General features: G+C 40.4%; 1 non-coding gene across 1 annotated transcript; it reads left to right on the plus strand.

The window, feature by feature from the left end:
* Positions 1–18,532: 18,532 nt before the first annotated feature.
* Positions 18,533–18,639, plus strand: LOC132618777 (small nucleolar RNA R71). The gene has a single exon (XR_009574316.1). It is a non-coding gene; the product is annotated as a small nucleolar RNA R71 (small nucleolar RNA).
* The last annotated feature ends 8,939 nt before the right edge of the window (positions 18,640–27,578 follow it).

Consider the following 27,578-nt stretch of genomic DNA (forward strand, 5'->3'; position numbering starts at 1 on the left):
TGGTGGTCTTTAATTTTTGTCCTTCGTTAGAACCCTTTGGTTTCGGGTTCGAACCTCCGCTCAATTAACAATTAAAAAAAAAAAATCAAGGTAGAGTTAGGATTCGCAAGGCAGAGATTTGCATGCAAAACTCTGCCTATCTTTAGGCAAAGTTTTGAGGCAAACGCTACGAGTCCGAAGCCTAAAAAGCAATAATTTGCCAAAAAAAACACCAAAAAGGATTTATCGTGAATGGTTGGGCCACGCTGGATAGTCTCTGAAAGCCCATTTGGAATGTGACACCTCAACCTAATTCGCAGGAATGCCCTTATTTAGGGGTGATCTTTAATTTGTGCCCATTAAATTGGTGATCTTTAATTTTTGTCCTTCGTTAGAACCCTTTGGTTTCGAGTTCGAACCTCCGCTCAATTAACAATTAAAAAAAAAATTCCAAGGTAGAGTTAGGATTCGCAAGGCAGAGATTTGCATGCAAAACTCTGCCTATCTTCAGGCAAAGTTTTGAGGCAAACGCTACGAGTCCAAAGCCTAAAAAGCAATAATTTGCCCAAAAAAAACCAAAAAGGATTTATCGTGAATGGAGTTACGTTATATCCTAATTTTTTAAAACCTGTCAGACGAATTAAAAAAAAAAAAAACCTTACAAGTAAAACGTTGGGTATATATTATATCACGCTGTTTTTTTTTTTTTTTTTTTTTTTTTTTTTGTAAAAAAAAAACAATTCTGTGTAGTTAAGTACTTGACACAAAAAGCATTCACACTACAATGGGGTATTTGTTTAAGCAAACTTTCTTTACAAAGCAAAAAGAGCATGTCCGAGAAAAACACTAATACCAAAATATTCTTAACCTTTTGGTTATTTAACTATATTATAAATTCAAAATCAAGGTGTACCAAAGATTACTTTGAACGAAAACACAAATAGTAGACTTGACTGAAGAAACTGTTCACTCTTCCGTACTGAAAATGCATAATTATTGTCAGAATCCGCGACTTAAATAGCACAAAAAATAAAAAGTTGAACCAAACTAGTACAAAAAAAAAAAAAAAAAAAAAAAAAACATAAGTAGTATTCACGCACGAAATTCGTGCGTGAAAGGACCAAACTGCAAAAACACAGTTTTGGCCTTTCACGCACGAATTTTGTGCGTGAATGGGGTCGTCATATATTGACCCCATCTTCCCCACCTGACCCGACTTTTCCCTTCCCCACCGCCATTAAACCCTCGTTCCAGTGGTCCCACCCCCCTTAAAACGGTAATTTCGTGTTATTTTTCAATCCAAAACTCAATATTCTTGATATATTGAAGTGTAAGAACAAGTTTCTAAGGTTGGATTTCGGAATAGAGCGGCGTATAACACATTTCAAAAACTCAAAAAAAGCTTCAATCTAGGTATTTCACTACGAATTTTCTATCACATTGTTAAATATATTATTACCCTAAGCATGATCATTGTACAACTGTGGTGGATTACTCGTTTTGCTTTTTTTTCTTTTGCGTTTTTGGGCAGTCCGTGCACTGTTGGGACTGCCCATTTTTTCGTGTTTTTTTTTTTTACATGTTTATGTATTGTTAATTAGTTAATTATTTATTGCTTGTTTATTTAGTATTTGTTAATTGTTGGATTAACGACTTTAGTATTTATTAATTGTTAGACTAGCTATTTCAATTGTTAGACCGACTAATTATTTATTTTGTTTTTGTTAAGCTAATTGTTTATTTGTTAATAATTTCTTAATTGTTTCATTAGTTAATTAATTGTTTATTTGTTAAATATAAGATAATAATTTATTAATTTTTTGATTAGTTACTTAATTTTTTGATTGGTTACTTAATTGTTTATTTATTAAATATATGATAATAACTTGTTAATTATTTGATTAGTTAGTTATTTGTTTATTTATTAATTATTTATACTAATTGTATGCTAACTAATTGTTAATTATTTGACTTATCTTTATATTTTAGGAATGAAAACCCTTAGTTTAGGATTCTTAACCCGTAGCTTAGGATTGAAAACCCTTAATATAATTTTCTATAAAAGATTACATAACTAATATTACCTGTTAATGATTTATTTAAAATACGTAAAACAGATGGGTCACCACAATCTTTAATAAAATATTCGATAAAAGATTACATAACTAATACTAATACTACTTGTTAATGATTTATTTAAAATGCGTAAAATAGATGGATCACCACCCTCTTGATCCGGGGCCCTTCGACCGAGAGTTACTGTATCTTCAGCCCGAGCATAGGTCGCAACATATATGGACATCCGACCTGCAGCCTGAGTCTCAGGTCCGTACTCGGTTAGGGGACTCAGCATGGGAGATCTTAGCTGCTCACCCCCCACATCCTCGTGTCCTGGATATACTACGTCGGGGCGGTATCTACCGGTGCGTCGAAGTTGGTCGGGTACAGCACGATAGGTCGCTAGTGACGGCATTGATTGAGAGGTGGCGACCGGAGACGCACACATTTCATCTCCGCACCGGTGAGGCTACCATTACCCTTCAGGATGTGGAGGTCATTTATGGGCTACAGGTTGATGGACGCCCATTGTATATTGAGGAGCCTCCTGTGCTGCCGCCTTACCGGGGTGAGTTGATTAGGCTCACCGGTTTCGCGGCTCTGGATGGTCATATTTCCGGCCAGAGTCGGCTTTTGTTGTCGGCCCTTTACGCTCACTTGCGCCTCACAGACATGCAACATCCGATTGGAGAGGACACGCCTCAGGCTGATGTTGATCGACGTGCGCGTCAATACCTGCTCATCATATTCGGGGCCATCCTATTCCCGAACACTTCGGGTTCACATATGAGCTTGAGGTATCTTCGGTATATCGACGATCTCGCCGAGATAGGATGTTATAGTTGGGGCGCTGCTGTGCTGGGCTACATGTATCGAGGATTCTGCCGATGTTCTATGGGCACGAGGGTAGAGGTCCCTGCATTTTGCTCGCTTCTTCAGGTAATATATTTAAGTGTGTGTAATTATACACAAAATATATTTTTTTAAAACGATGACTGATATTTTTTTTTTAATTGACTATATTAGATATGGGTGTGGACTAGGTTGAGACCTTTTCAGCCCATACCAGCTGACCTTCCCGCTGACTATCTTACTGTCCCGATGCCATACGCGCGGAGATGGTCGCGAGGCGTACGCCGACGTGTGGAGACGCACCACAGCCTTCTCCCGTTTAGGGATCAGCTAGACCGCATGACGGCGCAGACGGTATGTTCATATTTTGGATTCACACGCTAGACCACATAACTACTATTTTAGTCTTTTGTTGTTAACTAGTTCAATTCTTTTTACAGGCTTTTATATGGACGCCGTATGATCATATTTTGGATGAGCTGCCGGCGTTTTGTAGGGATGGTCAGCACATGTGGATGTCGCGGTGTCCATTGATACATATGGATATCGTTGAGTATCACGCGCCCGACCGCGTGTTATGGCAGTTTGGGTATGTACAGAATATACCGTGGCTACGGTTTGGGAGCATGACCACTATGCGAGGGACGAGCGTGCGGGCGTCAATGATGCATGACGACTCCATATGCAGCAGCAGGTCCAGAGTTGGGATGTGAGGATGGCGAGCCTAGCGGTGGTCGGACATGACACTCCCATCCATGTGTACATGGAGTGGTACATGCAGATCACTCGCATCATTATTGGCAACCCCTCTAGGCGTCGTCCAGATGGCCTGGGATATGTAGCTCTCGCAGGAGCGTACGAGGCGCTGGTAAGTTTTATTAGTATTAAACTTAAACCATCGTCTTATGTACTACTTTACAAATTTATTCAATTGTTAATATTTGCAAACATATGCAGGTACGGACCGTTCAGACGATGCGCTATGAGAGCACTGCCGGTACGGAGTCCCCCGAGACGGCGCAGTATGCAGCACGGATGATTGAGCTTGCCGAGACTGGTATGAGTCAGGCACATGACTTTGAGCGTCTCCATGAGCGTGTTCCCGGTGCCCCACCTGGGGCAGCAGGTGGTCGTGGTCGCCGAGGAGCTGGTGGCCGTCGCAGAGGTGGTAGGGCTGGCAGAGGTGATGAGGCTCCATCGACAGATATCCCATCGACTTCTCATTCCCGGCCGTCGACTTCACAGACACCTCTGTATACGCCAGATCTTTTTTCAGGTTATGTGCCCTGGCCTTCACTTTCAGATCCACCAGTTCGTGATCCACAGGGTGAGCGGGCGGTTCGTGATCTACAGGGTGACCTACATTTGCAGTTCGACGACTCCATGTTCGAGGACTTCGTGTTTGATGTGGCACCATCTGCATCTCCTGCTCCAGGGGCCGCTCAGGAGCCCTCTCACCAGGTTTGACTTTTACAATAAAGTAAAATAATTTATTAATTATTTTTTATTTCAGTTCCGTTTTAGAATAAATCAAATTTAAATTATTTATATATTATTTCAGGTTCATTGTTCTACGCCTGTGGGTCCACAGAAGCGACCCATCCAGGAGACTACCTCATATTCACCACCACACCCATCTCAGGAGCCTACTCAGGCGCCCGTTGACACACAGGTTCTATTAAATAAATAACGTTAATGTATTCAATATAACTAATAAATGGTACTAATTATTATATACTTTTCAGGTTCATCCTTCGGCGCCTGAGGTGGCGACTCCCGACGAGGTAGAGGTCGAGACACCAGACCTAACTCAGCCTGAGGTTCTGAGTGTGCCAGCGGGACCAGATCCCAAGAAGAAGCACGTTCTAGTCAAGGGAGCACGGGTTAGGCGAAGAGATGATGATCATGACTTGGAGCGCCCGGTTATTAAGAGGAAAAAGGGCGATGGAGATGATGACGAGGGCGGTGGGGATGGTATGAGCCTTAGGCCTAGGGATAGTCTCCGGCATACTACATGTGGGACCCATCCTCGATAGTGTATATACATTAGTGTTGTAAAATTTATCGTAAATAACTTATATTTTTTGCATATTTAGTCTTTATTATTGTTTCATATCGTAAATTGAAAGTGCAACAACTTACACCTAAACCTTAAAATCTGTGCGTGAAAGTGGAAAAAAATATATTTTACTCTTTCACGCACATATTTTGTGCGTACCTAGTCTGTGCCTGAAAGTGAAAAAAATTATGTTTTACCCTTTGTTGATCATTCTCCACACCATGACAGTGCTTATGAACAACAGTAAGTTCATCACCTTGATATTAATTTATCTAAATATATGTATGATGTTGGTATTTAAAATATGTTACTTTTCATGTAGGAGGATGAATGCACTTAATAATGAAGATTTTCCTAATTATTATGAGTCATCATCAAGTGATGACGATGAAATAGCTAATAATGCAGAGGTAACCGATGATGAAGACGATGACGATGTTCAAGTTGGTATGACCAACAATATTCCTCAAAGCCAAAACCAACAAGAACCAATACACCACCACATACCACCATCGATGGCTGAAAACCCAACTTCTGAAAGCCCAATTCAGTGGCATTCTAACAATATCCCTTATCTTGATAGCCTGCAGGGTCGTGATGATACATTTGTATTCACAAGAGAAGATTATGATAGTCGCTTAAAAACTTAGATTGAACCTAAGGATCTCAACAAAGATCGATGCTACCTTGCAAAGGGAATGTTGTTCGCATCCAAAAAAGCTTTGCAACGGGCTGTCAAAATTTATTGTTTTAAGGACATGAGGGAGTTTAAGGTGCATCTGTCAACCTCAAAGATATGGAGGCTAGTTTGTAAACGACGGTATCAAGGCTGTGAGTGGTTGCTTCGGGGAATTGTTAAGCCTGATGGTATGTGGGCTATCACAAAATTCCGCGAAAGACACACTTGTGATATGGAAGAAAATCGAGCAGATCATTATAATTTAGACACAAACATGATTGCTCAAGTGTTACTTAAAAACATTGCCGAAACGCCAAGGTAACTTATCCTACCTAGTACATTATATGTCTTATATCAATTGAAAGATCATTACTAAATGTTGTTTGTTTAAACTTGTGTAGGTTCCCCATCAAAGATTGTATTCGAAATGTTCAAGCCGTATATAGTAAAACTATAAGCAACAGAAAAGGATTTCTCGGGCGTAGACGCGCTTTTGAGATGGTCTTTGGAAATTGGCATACTTCTTTTCGATCGCTGCCAAGGTATATGGCAACTCTACAACATTTTAACCATGGTACTGTTGTAGAGTGGCGATTTATAGAGGGTAAAATCTTCAACTTCGTATTTTGGACATTCAAACCATGCATTGATGGTTTTGCTCACTGCCGACCAGTGATATCCATAGATGGTACGCATGTATATGGTGCCTGATACGCTCAAATTACACCTATTAATGGCGTAAAGCGGACGTTGTCAAATATAGTAACCCAACAAGGTTGGGGTCGAATCCCACAGGGAATATGGAGAGAAAAGATTACTAATCGTATGCGATACCGGTCTTTAGATGCTTTAATCCTATTCTGGATAGTTTGAATTGATTGTTGAATAATGTAATTTAATACTTTGACTTAAAATGTAATTAATGTGAGAGAGAGAGACTAAGGTTGTGTTCCCCAATTTGATTAGATATTATGCTTCAGGTTTCAAAGTGATATACTTCTAATGGTTGTTCTATGAATATGCACTTGGTCTCTTAAAGACTTCTTAATGTTTCCCAACAGTTAAGCAGTATTTCCTCTTTATGATTCTTCCTAATATAAAAGAGTTACAATCGAAGAGCGACCAATGATGCCAATTTAGACTTATTCTTATTCCTAAGTTAGTCTATTAAACGAGGGTTAACGCCTCGAGTCATTGTTATTCAATCTTACCAATATTGACTCTCTTTCCCAAGAAAAGTCAATATAATGGCTTCGGCTAATGCTTGCAATCATTACCCAACGTTACAACTCAAAGATAGAATAAATAACAACAACCATTATGCATATATCAATAAAAGAAACCCATTCACATAATACCCATCATGGGATTCACAACCTTAGAATTGAAATTAGCTACTCATAATGTTTCTTGATAGAAAAAGCTTAAAGATTAACATAATACACTTACAATACTAATACAAGATGGAATGAGAGTGAAGTTGTTGCCTTAAATTCTCCAACCACTTCAAGATTAAAAACCTAGGGTTTATGCCTCTAAAATAAAATCTGAATCTTGAATTAAAACCCTACATTATGTATTTATAGAGCCAAAAATCGCGCCAAGTTTCTGGACAAAAATGCCCTTACGCCGCATTGTTACGGACCGTAACTCAGGTTACGGTCCGTCCTTCATTTCGTCATTTGACCACTTTGACGTTACGGCCACCATGCGACGGACCGTACCCTGTGTTACGGTCCGTCCTTCTGAAGCGTAAGTGGTGACAATTACTTGGCAACTCTCTGGAATTTTGGATGATGTTACGGTGAAGGGTTACGGACCGTAACATGCATTACGGACCGTAACACTAAACCGTAACACTGAAGGTTTTATTGAAACTCTCTGGAAATTTAGCTTATGTTACGGTGACATGTTACGGACCGTAACATGAGTTACGGACCGTAACACTCCACCGTAACACTGATGGTTTCAATGAAAACTTTCTGGAAATTCAGGCCCTGTTACGGTTCAAAGGTACGGACCGTAACATGAGTTACGGACCCTGCTACGGTCCGTAACATGAGTTACGGTCCGTAACATGAGTTACAGAGCGTCGCTTAGCTCCAATTTGTCCGTTTATTCAGCATTACTTCTCATTTCCAATCCTTAGTTAATCAACCCTATAAAACACAAAAATAACATAAGAAACAATGTAAAAACACTTAAAATCAAGCAACATGTCTAGTTACAAAGGCATAAAATGTGCTAAAATTCACGGCACATCAACACCCCCAACTTAAGCTTTTGCTTGTCCTCAAGCAACTACAACAATACTCGCTACTAACACACGACATCTTAGCAAAATAAGAATGACTACGGTGGGTTTGGCATGTGTTGTTAGCACGGACTCTTCGATCCAAGAAAAATATTTAGGCTCTTATCCATCTCCTGTTTGTGACACAAAACGCACATTTCAGAAAAATTTCAATTAACCATGCAACCTCAATTAATGACACAATCATAGTACGGGGGTCTCTATGCACATGAATTTCAACTTCCAGAAAGCCAGTTACTTTGAAACCTACAATCCTTATGCCCTCACATAGACCAAAGTATGTCCCAACACACATTTACGATATAAATGGGACAGAAGACTAAAGAGACAGAAGAACACTCACACTCACAAAGAAATTTGCATACCATGCGTGCACAAACCATAGGCTTGCCTTTATTTTCCATGCATTCAACTCTGAACAATTTGATCGTGATCACATTAGGACTTTTTGGGTTTGTAACGTTGGCTTAGGGACGGGTAGGATGAATATTTGGGTATCGGTGACTCACTCTCCTCGACACTTCTTTTTGACTTCATTCATCATTCTTCCTATCATTTCCGACCCTCCATCTTTAGCGTGGATTTATTTAGAACTTATATACCTATATATCTATTTTTTTTTTATCCACGCTGAATTATGTCCCTTTATATTCGTGATCACCCCCAACAGGCCTTTGGCCTCATTTTTCGCATCTTGACTTATCACCCCCAACTTAGGCTTTTAGCCTCATTTTCTGCACTTTTGACTTGTCACCCCCAACTTAGGCTTTTAGCCTCATTTGTCATTCTTCCGTGTCAAGGAGGGACTTGGTGCCAAATGGGATTATTCACAAAAGGGAAATAGGTTAGTTCATGGTTAATCGAAGAAAAAGTCTATAGGCTCAAAAATGGGAGACTAGGGATCATTTTCTGTACGGGCCAGGCTCATTTAAGATACTTGGGGGTTAATACAAAGAAAGCCTAAGATCACTTCACAATCAAATTCTCTTTAGAATTCACGCACGACCAACCGGGAAAGTTCTAGATTGCAAGCATCATATGCAAATAGAAGCTAAAAACTCACCACACAATGGTATAAGGATTGTTTAAATATTCCGACTTCATTTCCGTTTGAAGATTTCATATGCATAAACACCCTTTCTTTGCAATGTCATTAAAAGAACCATACATGTCAATATCAACAACTCATTTTTGATGTATATCACAAATTATTTTTCGGAGGGATATCATTGAACTTGTAAAAACCATTTATATCTATGCTAGAAACACGGACCACTACCACTTAAGTCATCATTACTTTACTTCTATATTAAACATCCTAAACATGCTAGGTTTAACATACACATAGCATTCTTCGGGAATAGAAACACATAGCAAAGACAAACCGAAGAACGTCCTAACACATACTTGCTAATAAAAATAATACCAACAAAACAAAACAATAGCAATTGTCTTAAACACATGCTTATTATCACAATTTTGGGATAAAATACCCATCAAAACAAAAATACTAAAAACAATCTCCAGTATACTAAAACAGCAATCCCAACAACCAATCAGTAAATACTACACCCCCAACTTAAAAGCATGCATTGCCCTCAAAGCATCAATATAACGCATTAAAAAAAAATGGAGGGCCTCCCTGGAGCGCACTAGGCACTCGGATCTGTCGCAGCATCATGGGGTGGAGCAGTGGGTGGGGGAGAAATACGGTGAGCCGTCTCAATGGGCTGAGCTGAGCTAGAAGTAGCTCCTGCGGTGTCGGAACTTAACCAGGACTCCTGGCGGATTCTTTTCAAAGTACGCCGCTCCTCTTCCTCATTCTGTGGGCGCAACTCAGCATATGGATCAAGACTTTGGAGAATGGGCTCGAGATCTGGCGATGCTCTGCTTCGCTTCCCTTTGTCCACAGAGGGGATATCCTCCTCCAACTCTTCGTCGTGCTGTTCCTCAACCGTGTCTTCGTTGTCATCATCCCCTAGTAGGCTCTGAACCGGCTGGTATAGGCTCTGTACCAACTCCGTGTGTACTTTAGGAACCTGGTCTGTCGCCACAGCCACTTCCTGGGCCTTCAATTTCTGCACATCATCCTTGACAGACCGCAACTCACTCCGAATAGCGCCCAATTCCAATGTAGGGTGTGTCCTAGTCAGCTCAGTCATCCTGCCCTCAATACCATCTATTCGGGAGTGGATTTGTAGGTGGTCCGCAACCATTTGTTCTATTATCGGTCACAGCGCTGCATCAATAGCCCTTTTTGTGTATAATTTTAGCTCAGTCATGATCTGCTTGACCTGCCTATCTGTGCGATCCGCTTGCAGGACCACTGCCCTAAAATTGTCCCGGTTGAACATCATTTTTCTCGCAAGCTCGGGTGGGACTCCTGGTGTTGCCTGCGGTGGTGCTGGGCTTGCTCCAGTGGAAGAGGTAGGACCACCCGAAGTAGGTGCGGCTGGAGGTGGCATAGGCTGTGTAGCATGATCAGCCGGTGGAGCCTCAGAATCTGTGTGCTGATCCGCAGCAGCTCCCTCTTCACCCATGATAGCCAAGGGTATAACATCTAATCCCGTAGGCCCCTCCGGCACCTCAGAAACCGATGCAGAGGGCAACGAACCCTGGCTGAACACCTCATCTTTCCCTTTTGTGATGTCATAAATATGGCTGGCAATCACACTGTGATCAATATGGGGTAGGGGTTCTGGTTCTACACGCAAGCATAGTAGCGTAAGCAGGCATGGATGAATGAGGGAAGTGGCCGGCTGGGTGGCTCTCTCTCGGAGGTCTTCGGCTATCAGTCGCCCGAAGTTGATCTTATATCGCGACATTATGGAAGCCACAAGAACAGTCCTGTCTGGAGTCAAATAATTATCTGATTGGGTAGGACGGATTCGGAACAGAACAATTTGCCACCAAAACTTTGCCTCTGGCGTTAGGGTGTTTTTCCAAATCCGCGTGGTGGCTGTCAACTTTGGCACTATGGCCCATTCAGGATCTGTTGTCCGTGCAATAACAGAAGCTACCCATTTTCGGACGGGGATTGTATCCTTCTGTTCAATTTTGTAGGCAAACTCCCCTTCTTCCGCTGCTGTAGGCTCTATAGCCGATGGAGAGACATCTATCTTCTTTGTCCGGAATACAACCTCATTCATTGCCGGTACTTGAGTTGCTCGCTGCCCTTTCTTCACTACTTTGAATACAACTGCCCCATATGAAGCGTAGAATTCCCTAACAAAAACCGATATGTAGGACCCAACGGGGTTTTTCAAAAACTCCAACTTGTGGAATCGGATAGTATCACTAATGCCGGGATATCCTTCGATTCCATCGAAGATGACATTCCGTTCCTCGAAAATACTCCTCCTTGGGTCCATTCCCTCACCTTTTACCAGCTCACACCCCTTGTTATACAAATCTTCAGATCCCTCCACATTAAACCGGAGGATCTTCTCAGTCATAGCTTGCAGCCGAATGTCAAGTTTCCTTCTTTCCTGTTCGCGCTCTTTTTCGCGCTCCTCCGCAGTAGGCTGTCTAATGGGTGGTTGAGGTCGGTGTGTTGGTGTGATAGCCCGCTGGGGTTCACTTTGGCTCGACGAACTCGACGAGCTCGACTCTCTTAACTCCTCAGTCGAGGAGGACCTTTCTGATTGTGGGTCTGGTTGGCTGGGTGCAACTGGTGGGAGTGGCTTGCTGGGTGCGACCGGCCTCTTTTTAGGCCTGGCGTCCTTGATCAGATCGTCGTCGCGCAGCCGTGAGGTTACCTTGCTTGCAGCACGACCTTTTCCTTTTTGCGCGACCTTAGGTGAAGCCTTCTTTGATTGTCGTGGTTTACCCATACCTGTGGAAGGAAAAGTTAGATATGATGTACGAGAAGTTGTAAAAATTTTACACCTTATGAATTTAAGCCAAAGACTTTAATTAGGTCAGGTACCGTAACACAGTCGACGGACCGTCGATGGTGTTACGGGCCGTATCTTCATCCGTAACTGAAATGGTTCAATTAAGCAAAGGGACCGTAACACAGTCGACGGTCCGTATCGTAGGATACGGTTCGTAACGTCTCACCGTAACATAATCAAAATTTTCAGAAAAGTTACTGGAAATTTGAGAGGTGTTACGGTATGATGTTACGGTCCGTCACTCATGTTACGGTCCGTAACACCTCACCGTAACGTCTTTCAAAATTCCAGAAGGTTTTCATGGAATCCATCGATGTTACGGTGTGGTGTTACGGTCCGTAACATAGGATACGGACCGTAACATCCCACCGTAACATCAGCCAAATTTCCAGAAAGTTTTCATGGAAATTATCGGTGTTACGGTGCGATGTTACGGTCCGTAACGTACGTTACGGTCCGTAACACATAATGATGGGCAACGGATTAGCAAACAAATGACTTGGCCAAATTTTCTCGTTTTAAGCACGAGGCCAAGATTTTGGACTTAATGTCCCATGGGTATGTTGTAAAACAATATTATATCCCCTCACATGCCTCGGGTTACTCAGACTTCACCCGGTTTTATTAAAGTTTTTATTGGGGACTTTTATCGAACAGTTGGGTGGCAAACCGATTTAGTAATTTCAAAAATGAAACCTTTAACCGGATTTGCCCTCCAATTCAGTGGGAAGCAATTGCTCGTGCCCAAGAATCTTTTAAACAGCACCAATACCAATCCCAACCCTCAACCATTGTCAAATCCCCCATAACTTATCAATTGAAATTCAAACTCAACCAACACAGCCCAAAACACGAATTTTAACGCATATTATACGAAATTACTCATGAGCATCATAGAACTCGCATTGATAGCTAAAAGAAAAGAGCAAAGACATATAATACCTGATCGTTGGCGATTGTAAGGGTGAAACTCAAACTTACAACAGGGATTGTGATAAGAAGATAGTAAAGAGATTTTTATAGAAATATGGGGGAGAATGGAAGATGAAGAGAGGAGGGTGTGAAGAAGAGAAGAGAGGATTTATGAGGGAGAAGGAGTTGAAAAACGTTTTAAGAATCCTTTTAATTTGAAATGGGAACCGTCGGTAATGTATTTAAACATTTCCGACAATTACGTTACCTGTTACGGACCGTATCCTGAGATACGGACCGTATCTTGTGTTACGGTCCATCAAACGACCCTGTTTCACTTATTCATTAATGACCTGGCAGTCCAATCGATGGACCGTAACTCGTGTTACGGTCCGTATCACCTGGCGTAACATGTTGAAAATTTCCAGTGAAGCCCAGATTTTGTATCAACGTTACGACCCAGGGTTACGGTCCGTAATACGTACGACGGACCGTAACTTGTACCGTAACACTCTTCCTCACCCTTCAGTGATTTTTTTATTTTTTTCTTTTTGCCTGTTACGCTTCATGATACGGACCGTAACATGAGTTACGGGCCGTAACATGGAGCGTCTCGCCTTGAATCATTCAGCAGTTATTTCGTCCCTTCAGTTCTCAAAATCCCATCACATTAGCACATCAACAACACAAAAGAATACAAGGACAATACAAACTTTAAACTACTTACAAAGCGGTAAATGTGGGTTGCCTCCCACACAGCGCTTGGTTTAACGTCACAGCTCGACGTGGTACCTCATTTTCGAGTTCAGGAGCCATATTTCAAACGATACCTATCCACGACCTTACCATCATCAATACACCAATGGTAATGCTTCACTCTTTGTGCATTCACCTTAAACGTCCGAGTGCCATCCTCGGATTTCACCTCAATGACGCTTCCATTTGGGGATACACTCACAATTTCAAAAGGGCCAGACCAACGGGACTTTAACTTGCCTGGAAAGAACTTCAGGCGTGAATTGTATAACAAGACCAAGTCTTTTGGCTGAAAATCCCTTTTTAGGATCTTCAAGTCATGATAGTATTTCATCTTTTCCTTGTACAGTGTTGCACTTTCATAGGCATTGTTCCTAAATTCATCCATCTCGTTGATTTGAAACAACCGCAGCTTGGTTGCTTCATGCCAATCCATATTCAGCTTTTTCAATGCCCAAAAGGCTTTATGCTCAAGCTCAATAGGCAAATGACATGCTTTCCCAAATACCAACTTATACGGTGAAGTCCCTATAGGCGTTTTGAATGCCGTGCGATATGCCCATAAAGCATCATCCAACTTTTTAGACCAGTCAGTGCGATTCACATTGATCGTCTTTGCCAAGATGCTTTTTATTTCTCTGTTTGAGACCTCAACCTGACCACTCGTCTGAGGATGATATGGAGTGGCAACCCTGTGATGCACGCTATATTTTTCAAGAAGATCAGCAAATGGTTTATTGCAGAAATGAGATCCACCATCGCTAATAATAGCTCCAGGAGTGCCAAATCTAGTAAAGATGTTCTTTTTGAGAAACGCATTGACTCTCCTACCATCATTGTTAGGCAAGGCCACCGCCTCCACCCATTTGGAGACATAATCCACTGCGACAAGAATGTATTTCAGGCCGTAGGAGCTCACGAAGGGCCCCATAAAATCAATTCCCCATACATCAAATAGCTCCACCTCAAGAACAAAGTTCATCGGAGTTTCATGCCTCCGACCTATTGTGCCCTGGCGTTGGCATTTATCACAAGAGCGTGCCAACATATTTGCATCACGATAAATGGCTGGCCAGTAGTAGCCACACTCTAGCACCTTGGCTGCTGTTCGATTTCCACTGTGATGTCCACCAACTGGAGAATCATGGCAAGCTTTCAAAATGTCCATCACCTCAGATTCCGCCACACATCTCCGGATCATATTGTCAGCACACGTTCTGAATAAGTAAGGCTCATCCCAACAATACTGTCGGCAGTCTCTCAAGAACTTCTTCTTTTGATATGTCTTCAACTCTTCAGGAACGATGCCAGTTACCAAATAATTGGCAATATCGGCATACCATGGTGCCACATCATTGGCAATGACCAAAACTCTTTCATCCGGGAAAGTGTCATCAATATCTAGCACATCACTCGGTCTCCCTGGTGCTTCCAGTCTGGAAAGATGGTCAGCTACTTGATTTTCTGACCCTTTCCGGTCTCTGACTTCAAAGTCAAATTCTTGTAGCAACAACACCCATCTTATCAACCGAGGCTTAGCATCCTTTTTCGCCATCAAATAGCGCAATGCAGCATGGTCAGTGTGAACCACTACTTTGGCACCCAACAAATAAGCCCGGAACTTTTCAAAACCATAAACAATAGCAAGTAATTCTTGCTCCGTTACTGTATAGTTCAGCTGGGCTCCATTCAATGTTTTGCTGGCATAATAAATTGGGTGTAGGATTTTGTTTAGCCGCTGACCAAGCACAGCACCAATTGCAAGACCACTGGCGTCACACATTAATTCAAAGGGAAGTGACCAATCTGGGGACACCACAATCGGTGCGGAGGTTAATTTCAGCTTCAACTCGTCAAACGCCTTGATGCACTTTTCATCAAAATTGAATTTGGATTCTTTTTCTAAGAGTTTGCACATGGGATTTGCAATTTTTGAGAAGTCTTTGATAAACCTTCTATAGAATCCGGCGTGCCCCAAGAAACTCCGAACTCCTTTTACTGAAACGGGCGGAGGGAGTTGTGAAATCACATCGATTTTAGCTTGATCAACCTCAATCCCTTTTTCTGAAATCTTATGGCCAAGGACAATGCCCTCCTTGACCATAAAATGACACTTCTCCCAGTTGAGCACGAGGTTGGTTTCCTCACACCGTTGCAGCACCCGATCAAGATGACCCAAACATTCATCGAATGAATCTCCCACCACAGAGAAATCATCCATGAAAACTTCAAGAAAGTTTTCAACCATATCAGAGAATATGGACATCATGCATCTTTGGAAGGTAGCTGGTGCATTGCAAAGACCAAATGGCATCCGGCTGAAAGCGAATGTCCCATAGGGACAAGTGAAAGTAGTCTTTTCTTGGTCTTCCAACGCAATGTTGATCTGGTTGTATCCTGAGTACCCATCCAAGAAACAGTAATAAGATCTTCCGGCTAGCCGATCAAGCATTTGATCAATAAAAGGCATAGGGAAGTGGTCCTTGCATGATGCGGTATTCAGCTTCCGATAGTCCATACACACTCTCCAACCGGTGACAGTCCTTGTCGGAATCAACTCATTTTTAGAGTTAGGAACAACAGTGATGCCCCCTTTCTTTGGCACACACTGAACTGGGCTTACCCATGGACTGTTGGCTATCGGGTAGACCACCCCAGCATCTAACCACTTAATTATTTCCTTCTTCACCACCTCTTGCATCGGTGGATTTAATCTTCGCTGATGCTTAACACTCGGCGAACTTTCCTCCTCCAACTGTATTCGGTGCTCACAAATTCCGGCGGGAATCCCCCGGATGTCTACAATAGTCCATCCCAAAGCTCTTAAATACTTTCTCAATACTTCGATGAGTCTTTGAATTTGGCCCTCATTCAGAAGTGATGACACAATAACTGGGAGGGAGGCATTCGTTTCAAGAAACACATATTTAAGATGAGCTGGAAGTTGCTTGAGATCCAACTTCGGTGGCTCAATAATTGAGGGTTTTGCTGGAGGAGTTGTTCGCTTCTCTAGATCAAGAGATAGTTTCTTGGGCTCATAAGAGTAAGACCCCAGACCGATGAGTGCATTTATTGTCTCAGTATATTCCTCCATTTGTTCAGCATCAAAATTTACCAAGATGGCCGATAGTGCTTCACTCAAACATTCTTCCTCCATTTTGAATTCCACAGCATCATCCACCTCATCAACATAATTTATGACTGAAATACTTTGATAAGGACTAGGTAATTTCATACCTCTGCTTGCGTGGAAAGTCACCTCCTCATCGTTCACCCGGAACTTTATTTCGTGCTTCTCGGAATCCATAAGAGATCTCCCCGTGGCAAGGAAAGGTCTTCCCAGAATAATAGGAATTTCTTGATCAATAGCACAATCAAGAATCACGAAATCTGCCGGCAGAAGGAATTTCCCGATTTGAACCAGTACATCATCAACTACCCCCACTGGCCTTTTTATCGATCTGTCAGCCATCTGCAATCTCATGGTAGTTGGCCTCGGCATCGCTAACCCTGATCTCATAAAAATTTCCAGGGGCATAAGATTTATGCTAGCCCCGTTATCACATAAAGCCCTAGCAAAATTTTGCTGCCCTATGGTGCATAGAATTGTGAATGCTCCAGGATCTTCCCTCTTTTGCACTGTGGTCTTGGAAAGAATGGCACTAACGCGGTGAGTGATGCCCACAGTGTCATGTTTCAATGTTTTTTTCTTCTTTGTTAAAAGGTCCTTCAAATACTTAGCAAAGCCAGGCATTTCTTGGACAGCATCCATGAACGGAAAATTCATCGTTAACTGCTTGAGTTGATCATAAAATCGCAAGCACTTCTCATCTTCTTTTTTTCTCACCAGCCTTTGAGGAAAAGGTGGTGAAGATTTGAACAATTGGCTCAAAGGGCGAAGAGCACCGGAAAGTTTTGCCTTCCCCTTTTCCTGGTTTTCCATCGGTTCCTTTGGTTTATTAAGATTCAGCTCTTCTTCAACTACAATGGGGACTTCCTCCCCTGCTTCTTCCTCGACAATATCACCCAATACATTAGGCTGCGCTTCTTTTTCAACAATTGGTTCCTGATCAATTGGCTTTTTATTGTCACCCTGAAGTATTTTTCCACTTCTGGTGCTAATGGCAAGTACATTCTCCACAGAGTTCACTCCACTACCTTTTGGATTAGGAACTGTATCACTCGGTAATTGTCCCCGTTGAGGAGTATGCACTTCTCGGGAAAGGTCTCTGAATTGCGCTTCAAGCTTCTGAATGGAAGCTGAATGCGATAGTTGGACCTGGGACATTCCCTTGATTGTGCTCTCTGTTCTGTCTTGATTCATCAGCATTTTCTGCATCATACTCTTCAGTTCTGCAGAATCATTAGACGTGTTACCAGCAGAGTTAGTACCTGAATTATCTTTCCATGGCTGGGAATTGGATGCTTGCCCCCTAGGTGGAATGTAGGGGTTAGAGCTCTTGTTGCCATAATTATTGTTATTGTAATTCCCTTGATTGGGATTACCCTGATCAGTTCTTCCATAATTCTGTCCTTGGTAATTTTGTTGAGGCCTTTGCCATGGGTGATTACCGGAACCTTGGTAGTTTTGCCGTTGATAACCCCCTTGCGAGTTAGTGACATAATTCGCATCCTCATATTGTGGCTGCCCCTCAAGATAAGTTTCGTCAGAAACTTGATACATTCCGGGAGCATGAGGTGGCATCTCATCGATAACATTTACACATTTGGCCTCTTTCTCCATAAGCCTTTTGGATAATAAATCCACGGTGGTTTGCAGTTGAGCGAACGCATGATCTCGCTCATGATTTTCTTTGGCCACCGCGGCCACAGAGGGACTACCATATGATATGAATTCGCTATCAGTCGAATGCCAGGCTTGATTATGGGTAGTAAGCTTGTCGAGCAACCGGGTGATGTTGACAAAGGTTTTGTCCATAAAGCATCCCCCAGCTGCAGTGTTGACAGCTATTTGATTCATTGTATCTAGCCCCTTGTAGAACTTCTCTGTGAGAATTGCATCTGGAAATCCATGATTCGGAGATTGAGCTAGATAATATTTGAACCTCTCCCATGCAGCATATAGTTGTTCCCCTGGAAGTTGTTTAAACCCAAAAATCTTATCCCGAAGCTCAGCCTTTTTGCTGGGTGGGAACCATTTTTTTAGAAAGATATTGGCCAGCTCATTCCAGGTATGAATAGTATTGCTCGGGAGCTTTTCATACCATTCCCTAGCTTGGCCAGCTAATGAATATTTGAAAACCCGCAGTCGCAGTGCATCAGCAGGAACAACACCTTGAGATTGTTGGGAACATACATGCACGAAATTCTTTAGGTGTCGAAGTGGACAGTCCTCCGAAGAATTTCGGAAATAGCCTTCAAGTTTCAATAGCTGATAGATAGAACTATCAATTTTGAAATTAGCATTTCCTGTTCTCGGGGGAACTACAGCAGAAGCATAATCAGCTTCGTCGATGAATTCTGCAAATACATTCTCATCCTCCTCTTCTTCTGGTGCAGGATGGTTCACTTGGATCCCCCCCTTGGTTCCCTTGATTGCGATGGGGTCTTCCAGCCATGTTCACCTGGTTCACTAAAACAGCAAACGAGGTGTGATGGAATAGAAAAAGTTTTAAAGAATAGTACACAACAATTAGTAATTTCTGAACCGTATTCCCCGGCAACGGCGCCAAAATTTGATACGCTCAAATTACACCTATTAATGGCGTAAAGCGGACGTTGTCAAATATAGTAACCCAACAAGGTTGGGGTCGAATCCCACAGGGAATATGGAGAGAAAAGATTACTAATCGTATGCGATACCGGTCTTTAGATGCTTTAATCCTATTCTGGATAGTTTGAATTGATTGTTGAATAATGTAATTTAATACTTTGACTTAAAATGTAATTAATGTGAGAGAGAGAGACTAAGGTTGTGTTCCCCAATTTGATTAGATATTATGCTTCAGGTTTCAAAGTGATATACTTCTAATGGTTGTTCTATGAATATGCACTTGGTCTCTTAAAGACTTCTTAATGTTTCCCAACAGTTAAGCAGTATTTCCTCTTTATGATTCTTCCTAATATAAAAGAGTTACAATCGAAGAGCGACCAATGATGCCAATTTAGACTTATTCTTATTCCTAAGTTAGTCTATTAAACGAGGGTTAACGCCTCGAGTCATTGTTATTCAATCTTACCAATATTGACTCTCTTTCCCAAGAAAAGTCAATATAATGGCTTCGGCTAATGCTTGCAATCATTACCCAACGTTACAACTCAAAGATAGAATAAATAACAACAACCATTATGCATATATCAATAATAGAAACCCATTCACATAATACCCATCATGGGATTCACAGCCTTAGAATTGAAATTAGCTACTCATAATGTTTCTTGATAGAAAAAGCTTAAAGATTAACATAATACACTTACAATACTAATACAAGATGGAATGAGAGTGAAGTTGTTGCCTTAAATGCTCCAACCACTTCAAGATTAAAAACCTAGGGTTTATGCCTCTAAAATAAAATCTGAATCTTGAATTAAAACCCTACATTATGTATTTATAGAGCCAAAAATCGCGCCAAGTTTCTGGACAAAAATGCCCTTACGCCGCATTGTTACGGACCGTAACTCAGGTTACGGTCCGTCCTTCATTTCGTCATTTGACCACTTTGACGTTACGGCCACCATGCGACGGACCGTACCCTGTGTTACGGTCCGTCCTTCTGAAGCGTAAGTGGTGACAATTACTTGGCAACTCTCTGGAATTTTGGATGATGTTACGGTGAAGGGTTACGGACCGTAACATGCATTACGGACCGTAACACTAAACCGTAACACTGAAGGTTTTATTGAAACTCTCTGGAAATTTAGCTCATGTTACGGTGACATGTTACGGACCGTAACATGAGTTACGGACCGTAACACTCCACCGTAACACTGATGGTTTCAATGAAAACTTTCTGGAAATTCAGGCCTTGTTACGGTTCAAAGGTACGGACCGTAACATGAGTTACGGACCCTGTTACGGTCCGTAACATGAGTTACGGTCCGTAACATGAGTTACAGAGCGTCGCTTAGCTCCAATTTGTCCGTTTTTTCAGCATTACTTCTCATTTCCAATCCTTAGTTAATCAACCCTATAAAACACAAAAATAACATAAGAAACAATGTAAAAACACTTAAAATCAAGCAACATGTCTAGTTACAAAGGCATAAAATGTGCTAAAATTCACGGCACATCAACGCCTACGACATCAAGCTCCTAATTGCAATAGGAATGGATGCCAATGGGTCAATATTTCCTCTTGCTTTCGCAATTGCCGCTAACGAGAGCAACGACACATGGGGGATCTTTTTGACCCATTTGAAAACTCATGTTATTAAGGATCGTACCGGCATATGCGTGCTGTCTGATCGTCATAAAGGCATATTGCACAATATGGATAATTTACCGGGGTGGCAGCCTCCCTTTGTTTACCATCGCTATTGTTTAAGGCACTTGAAGGCAAATTTGCAATCGACGTTTCACAATGGCACTCTAAACAAATTGATGTGGGGGGCTGCGATGGAGCATCAACAACGAAAATGGGCTGCAAAAATGGATCTGATCAGGTCAGTGAGTGAACCCGCATACGTTTGGTTGATGAAGCTCGATGTTGAAAAATGGACGCTTCATGCTGATGGAGGAAAAAGATGGGGCATGCTCACAACAAACAGCTCAGAGTCTTTCAACGGCTTGCTGAAATCTGCTCGAGGACTACCTGTCACCGCAATTGTGAGAATGACTTTCAAGCAGGTGGTGGAGCGATTTGTTGTTAGGACAAGGCAGGCCAGAGCGATATTAGCCGACGGCGGGACATGGATGCCAAAGCCCTTCAAAACTATGGAGCATTATAGGAAAAAATGTGAGCGTCACCAAATGACCGAGTATGACCCAATTCAACATGTGTATGAAGTTAGGACGGGTTATTACAACGGTAAGGGTGGAAACGTGCATACCGTTTATGAGGCAACAAGAACATGCACTTGTGGTAAGTGGCAAACGTACCACATGCCGTGTTCTCATGTTGTCAAGTGCTTCGAGAGAATGAGAAAAATGGTAACAAATTATGTGGCGGGGTAATACAAGGTCCACAGTTACCTTAGAGCATATTCCGGCCAATTCCACCCACTTGGTAATGAAGCTTATTGGCCAAACGAGCCGTTTTCGATGGTTGCTAACAAGGATTACATTAGAAAATTGGGCATTAACTCACGGAGTCGTAGACCCAATCAAATGGATGTTAGTGAAAGAACTTACTCTCGCAAGTGCTCTATATGTAAGCAATATGGCCATGACAAGCGTTCGTGTGGGCAACAAGGCCGTGGTAGTACAAGCACGTCTCGAAGTAATAGATCCTCTCGAACTTGAAGATTGTATTGTTATTGTAATTTATTATTGTATTGCTTTGAATTAGTATTGTAATTAAATGAAATGAATTATTTTTTAATTAGTATAGACCTCTCGTATTGGATGAATTATTATTAAATCAAATATTTAAATTTGTACATTCAAATATAATAAAACACTTAAATCAAAACCCTATATATATTACAAGTTTCAAAACTTGCTTCGGGGCACTTTAGAACCCCTAAAACGACGATCCAAATGTTTAGGTGGACTTGATGTAATGAGCCGACATTATTGTACGCAAAAAAAGATATTAAGTTTTATATAAAATATTGATATTTTGGGATTTTAAAATATGACTAATCTTTGCCCAAAGTATGAAAAAAAACGTGATTGGAAAGGTAACGCAAAAAAAAAAAAAAAAAAAAAAAAAAGTCGCACCATTAATGCACAAAATTCGTGCGTGAAAGTACTACTCTTTTTTTTTTTTTTTTGGATGACCCATTCACGCACAAAATTCGTGCGTGAAAGGCCAAAATTGTGTTTTTGCAGTTTGGTCTTTTCACGCACGAATTTCGTGCGTGAATACTACTTATGTTCTTTTTTTTTTGTACTAGTTTGGTTCAACTTTTTATTTTTTGTACTACTTAAGTCGCGGATTCGTTATTGTCAATACCATTGATCAAAATGCTGCAGGAAACGAAGAAGAAAGCGTGAACACTTTTGGATGCCGTTTGGAGACTCTTCGTCAGTCTTCAACGCGCACATGATATGCAGGTCTGATTCTTTTTTTATGACCATGCACGTGAAAATCCTTGTAAGGAAAAGGTGCAAATATACCTCTACATTTGTCATTTAGAACAGATATATCCCTCGTTAAAAAAGTTGTGCATATATATCCATGTCGTTACATAAAATAGTGCAAATATACCCTTTTCGCTGACAGATTTTTTAAAGAAATTATTTAGCTTGTTTTTTGATTAAAAAAATGTCACGTATAAAAAATAAGTCTACTTATTTTTTTAAAACCGCGTGGTATTTTTTTCTGGCAGGTCAGGTTTGGTTCATTTTAAAAAATGGGTAATTTTTTTTTTAAAGCAAAGGAGATTTTTTTTAAACGAACCAGACAACACACTAGGAAACAAAAATTGCCTCAGGCGTTTAAAAAATAAGTCTAGTCAAAAGAAATAGGTAGACTTATATTTTTTTTAAAGTCACGTGACATTTTCTTAATTCAAAAAAAAAGCTAAATGATTTTTTTTTAATTGTCAGCAAAAAGGGTATTTTTGCACCATTCGTGTAACAACAGGAGTATATCTGCACCATTGTGTAATGACAGTGGTATATAAGCACCATTTTTTTAACGAGGGATATAGCTACTCTAAATCACAAAGTTAAGAGTACATTTGCACCTTTACCCTTCTTTTAATAATGAGCCGCAGTGAGAATTGAACTTAACTCACGATCACTGTCTGCTATGATATTATGTTAAAGTGTGTGATGCAACTTATCTAAAAGGTTAAATTTGCTACAACTCATCTAAAAGGTTAAATTTGTTAGAAAAAGCACAATTTTATTTATTTAATTATGTTTTTAACTATTAGTATTGTATGTAAATTGTGTTTTCATAGAGACCATGTTGAATAGAATGAGGGTTTGGAATTCAGTTAAATCTACTATATTACGAACTTCCAGCATGAACAATTTGTCTGCTCTGTTATTACGTTAAAGTGTGTGATGCAACTCATCTAAAAGATTAAATTTGTTAGAAATAGCACAATTTTATTTATTTAATTATGTATTCAACTATTAGTATTGTATGTAAATTGTGTTTTAATAGAGACCAAATTGAATTTAAGTAAGGTTTGGAATTCAGTTAAATCTACTATATTTCGAACTTTCAGCATGAACAAAAAATTAAAATATCTTGCCACATATAACGTTATACTCATTTTGAACACACTGGATGTAAATCATGTATCATGTTTCGCTTTGGAATATGAGCATATAGATATATATTTACTTTTTTACGGTATTTTAAGAATTTGTACAAAAGCATTCGTACTAGTTCGTGTCACCTTCGTTTGGCAAAGTGTGTATGGTGAGACAAAAACAAATAATTCATATGACATGTTATGAAGAAACTCATGCTGCTTATTAATTAGGTGATTAATAGTCTAATAAGTTATTTTTTGTGAAAAAAATATACTCAAATATGAACATAAAATGGCTGCTATAAATTAAAAAACGTGAACTATTACAGGTGGACCAAATTAATTGTCTTTGGACTATGGTGCTGTACCGTTGTCGGTGTTAAAATTAGAGACAAATTTCTACTGCCTAGAAGAGTAGTAGTCTTAGCATGTGAGTGAAATCACGGAATATTAATTAAATAAATAGAGGAGAGTCTTTAAAAACTTTACAAGTAAAACAAAATCAGATTTTGCAAAACGTTGGCTGGCCAACCTTTTACAAAATAAGATTTTGCAAAAACGTTGGTCACCTAACGTTAGTTACAAAACGTTGCTAAAAATCATAATTTGTTAAAAGTTTAGGTGATCAACGTTTTGCAAAATCTGATTTTGTAAAACGTTTGTAATTTTTTCTATTTTTAATTCATTTGACAGATTTAAAAAAAATTGAGGTATAACGTAAGCCCATCCACGATAAATCCCTTTTGGTTTATTGTGGAAAGGACATTTTTTTTTTTTTTGGGTAAACTAATGCCCTTTATGCTCCGGACTCCAAACTCTACCTTGAAGTCGAGTTTTGCCTTCAGGCATGCCAAAACTCTACTTTAAAGCTGAATGCAAAACTCTGTCTTAAGGCACTCCATAGAAAACATCAATATCCCCTATTAGAGCTGTCCGTTTCAACTCTTCCTCCATTTCTCAGTATTAATTAATCAACTCCTGAACATAATTAAGTGGTATATATAAATGTTAGTATCATAAAACTGAAGCTTTTTTTTTTTTTTTTTGCTTAAACGGAAGGATTTTATTTATATTTAGGGATTGTCCATAGACATACAAGAAGAAACTGTAAGTTCGTCCATTGACGTACAATAAGGAACTGATCTATATGAAACAGTTCCACTAGCATCTCTAACAAGAGTAGTAGCTACAAAAGAAGGAGATGCTTCAAAAACATAAGGGTTGTTTCTTTCCATAGTAGGTCTCCTAGATTTCCTTTCGTATTCCGCCAATAGATCAGCAATCATATTAGCTTCCCTCGGGATGTGGATCAGCGACAGGTATCCCAGTAGTAGCAGTAGGGATCTACAGTCAGAAAAAATGTGTGAGTGCAATAAAGTAGTACCATTTATAGAGTTTAATAATATCTGCGAATCCGTCTCGACCAATAAAGGTATTAGATTTTTTGAGCGGGCTAAAGACAACCCGTGTAATAGTGCCAGTAGTTCCGCATGAAGAGCAGATCCAACCTTAATGTTGCATGTATAGCCATAAATCCACGAGCCTAAGTGATCTCAGAAGACTCCCCATGTGCCTCCAATTCCGGAGATTGAATCAAATGATCCATCAATATTTAGTTTAAGAAGCCTTCGGGGGGAGCTTCCATGAGACAGGGATCTTAATCCTAGGAGGAATTTTAGGTTTCCAAGAAGCGAGATGCAGGAATTCTAACGAGTGGAAGGTTATATCAAGGACAGTAGAGGATGTTCTAGTGTCGGGATGGTTCCTGAAGAGTATGTGGTTTCTTTTCTTCCAAATATTCCAAAGAATAAATGGAGTTAGTATGGCTGTTGGCACTGTAGTGCCACCATGTACCATACTCAAGCCTTTAGAAGTGCAAAGCTGAAATAATTTATTGAGAAAGTCATGGCTAGGGGTGGCGATGTTAAAGTGGTTCCAAATAGAGGTTGCATTTGGGCATGTGGAAAAGATAGGGCAAGTATCTTCTTAAATATTTGGGCATGACACACAATTTTTTGACGGGATAATATGTCTTAAGAATAAAGAAGAAGCAGTGGGTAGCTTGTTATTTAGAAGGAGCCACATAAATTTTTTTATTCTATTTGAGGACTGAATTTTCCATACCCAATTGAGATCGGATGTAAGGCTATTTTGAAGGTGGTCCAAAGAAGAAAGGTACATAGCACAAGCACTTTTGGTGTTGAATGATCCGTTTGAGGATCGGTTCCAGAAGTAAGAGTCAGCCTTCGGGTTATAGCTCTGGGTATATGTAGTTAACTGGAGTTGAGGATAGATTGGGGAAGTTCAAAAGATAAGCATGAAAAATCCCAGTCGTTATTAGAGCGAATGTTGGCTACAGAGAGGTTTAGATCCGAAGAATTTAGGGGGCCATGAATAACCTATCGCAAAGAGCTGGAGGATTCTATCCATTTGTCCGTCCAGAGATTAATATTATTGCCAAGACCCACATTCCATGATATACCATTATTAAAAAAAGAGGTGGTACGCAAGATACTTTTCCAAATATACGAATCAGACGGTTTGTGAGTTAGAAGACTGGGGTTTCTCAAATGGAGGTATTTCTTGGAAAGAACCTTAGCCCATAAATGGTTACTATTATTTTTAAATCTCCAAATTAAACTAGCAAGAAGGGAGAGGTTTTTGCCCGTTGTTTTGAAAATACACAGCCCACCCAAATGTTTTGGCTTTGTCACCGAATCCCAATTTACTAAGTGAATTTTCCTTTTATTAGTGGTAAAGCCCCAAAGAAAATTTCTTTGGATTCGATCTATATGGTCACGAGTGGCTTGAGGTAGAAGATTACATTGCATAGCATAGGTAGGGATAGACGCAAGGACTGATTTAATAAGAGTAGCTCGACCAGCCAGGGATAAAAGTCGAGTTTTCCAACCTGTAAGCTTATTATTCATGCGATCAATAATGTATTGGTAATCAAGACTTTTAGGATGGTGATTAGTGATAGGAAGACCAAGGTACTTACCAACTTTTGAGGATTGGCGAATGTTCATCATAGTAGAAAGGTCGGACCTAGCATTTGGAGGGATATTAGCAGAGAAAACAACATTAGATTTTTCAAAATTGATTTTTTGTCCTGATTGTTTGGAGAGGGTATTGAAAATTTGGATGATCGTCGCAGAATTCGTAGAGTCAGCTTTTACCAATAATATAAGGTCATCGGCAAAGAGAAGGTGGGAGATTGGCATGCCTATTCTTCCAATTTTTACAGGTTGCCAAAGACTATGATGAATAGCATGGTTAATGATTCCATGCAGATGATAAATATGTAAGGCGATAAGGGATCTCCTTGTCTAATGCCTCTCGTAGGTGAAAAGTAGTTTGAAGGTTTACCGTTTATAAGGATGGATATAGAGGAAGAGGTTATACACGACATTATGAGAGAAATGATATTAGGTGGGAAGTTAAGAATAATAAGAGATTGTCTAATAAAGGATCATTCCAATCTATCAAAGGCTTTTTCTAAATCGATTTTGAGAAGCATTTTTCCAAATTTACCTTTGGATTTCTTGAAAGGATGAATAGCCTCTTGAACAATAATAGCATTATCATTGGCTCTCTTTCCAGGAATAAAACTACATTGCTGAGGGCTAATGATTTTGTCTAAAAAGGGCCTAATACGATTAACAAGAATTTTTGTAATAGTCTTGTAGATGGTGTTACAGAGGCTGATGGGTCTATAGTGGGTAATTTGTTCAGGGT

The sequence above is a fragment of the Lycium barbarum genome, chromosome 1 (assembly GCF_019175385.1).
Source record: "Lycium barbarum isolate Lr01 chromosome 1, ASM1917538v2, whole genome shotgun sequence".
Lineage (NCBI taxonomy): Eukaryota > Viridiplantae > Streptophyta > Magnoliopsida > Solanales > Solanaceae > Lycium > Lycium barbarum.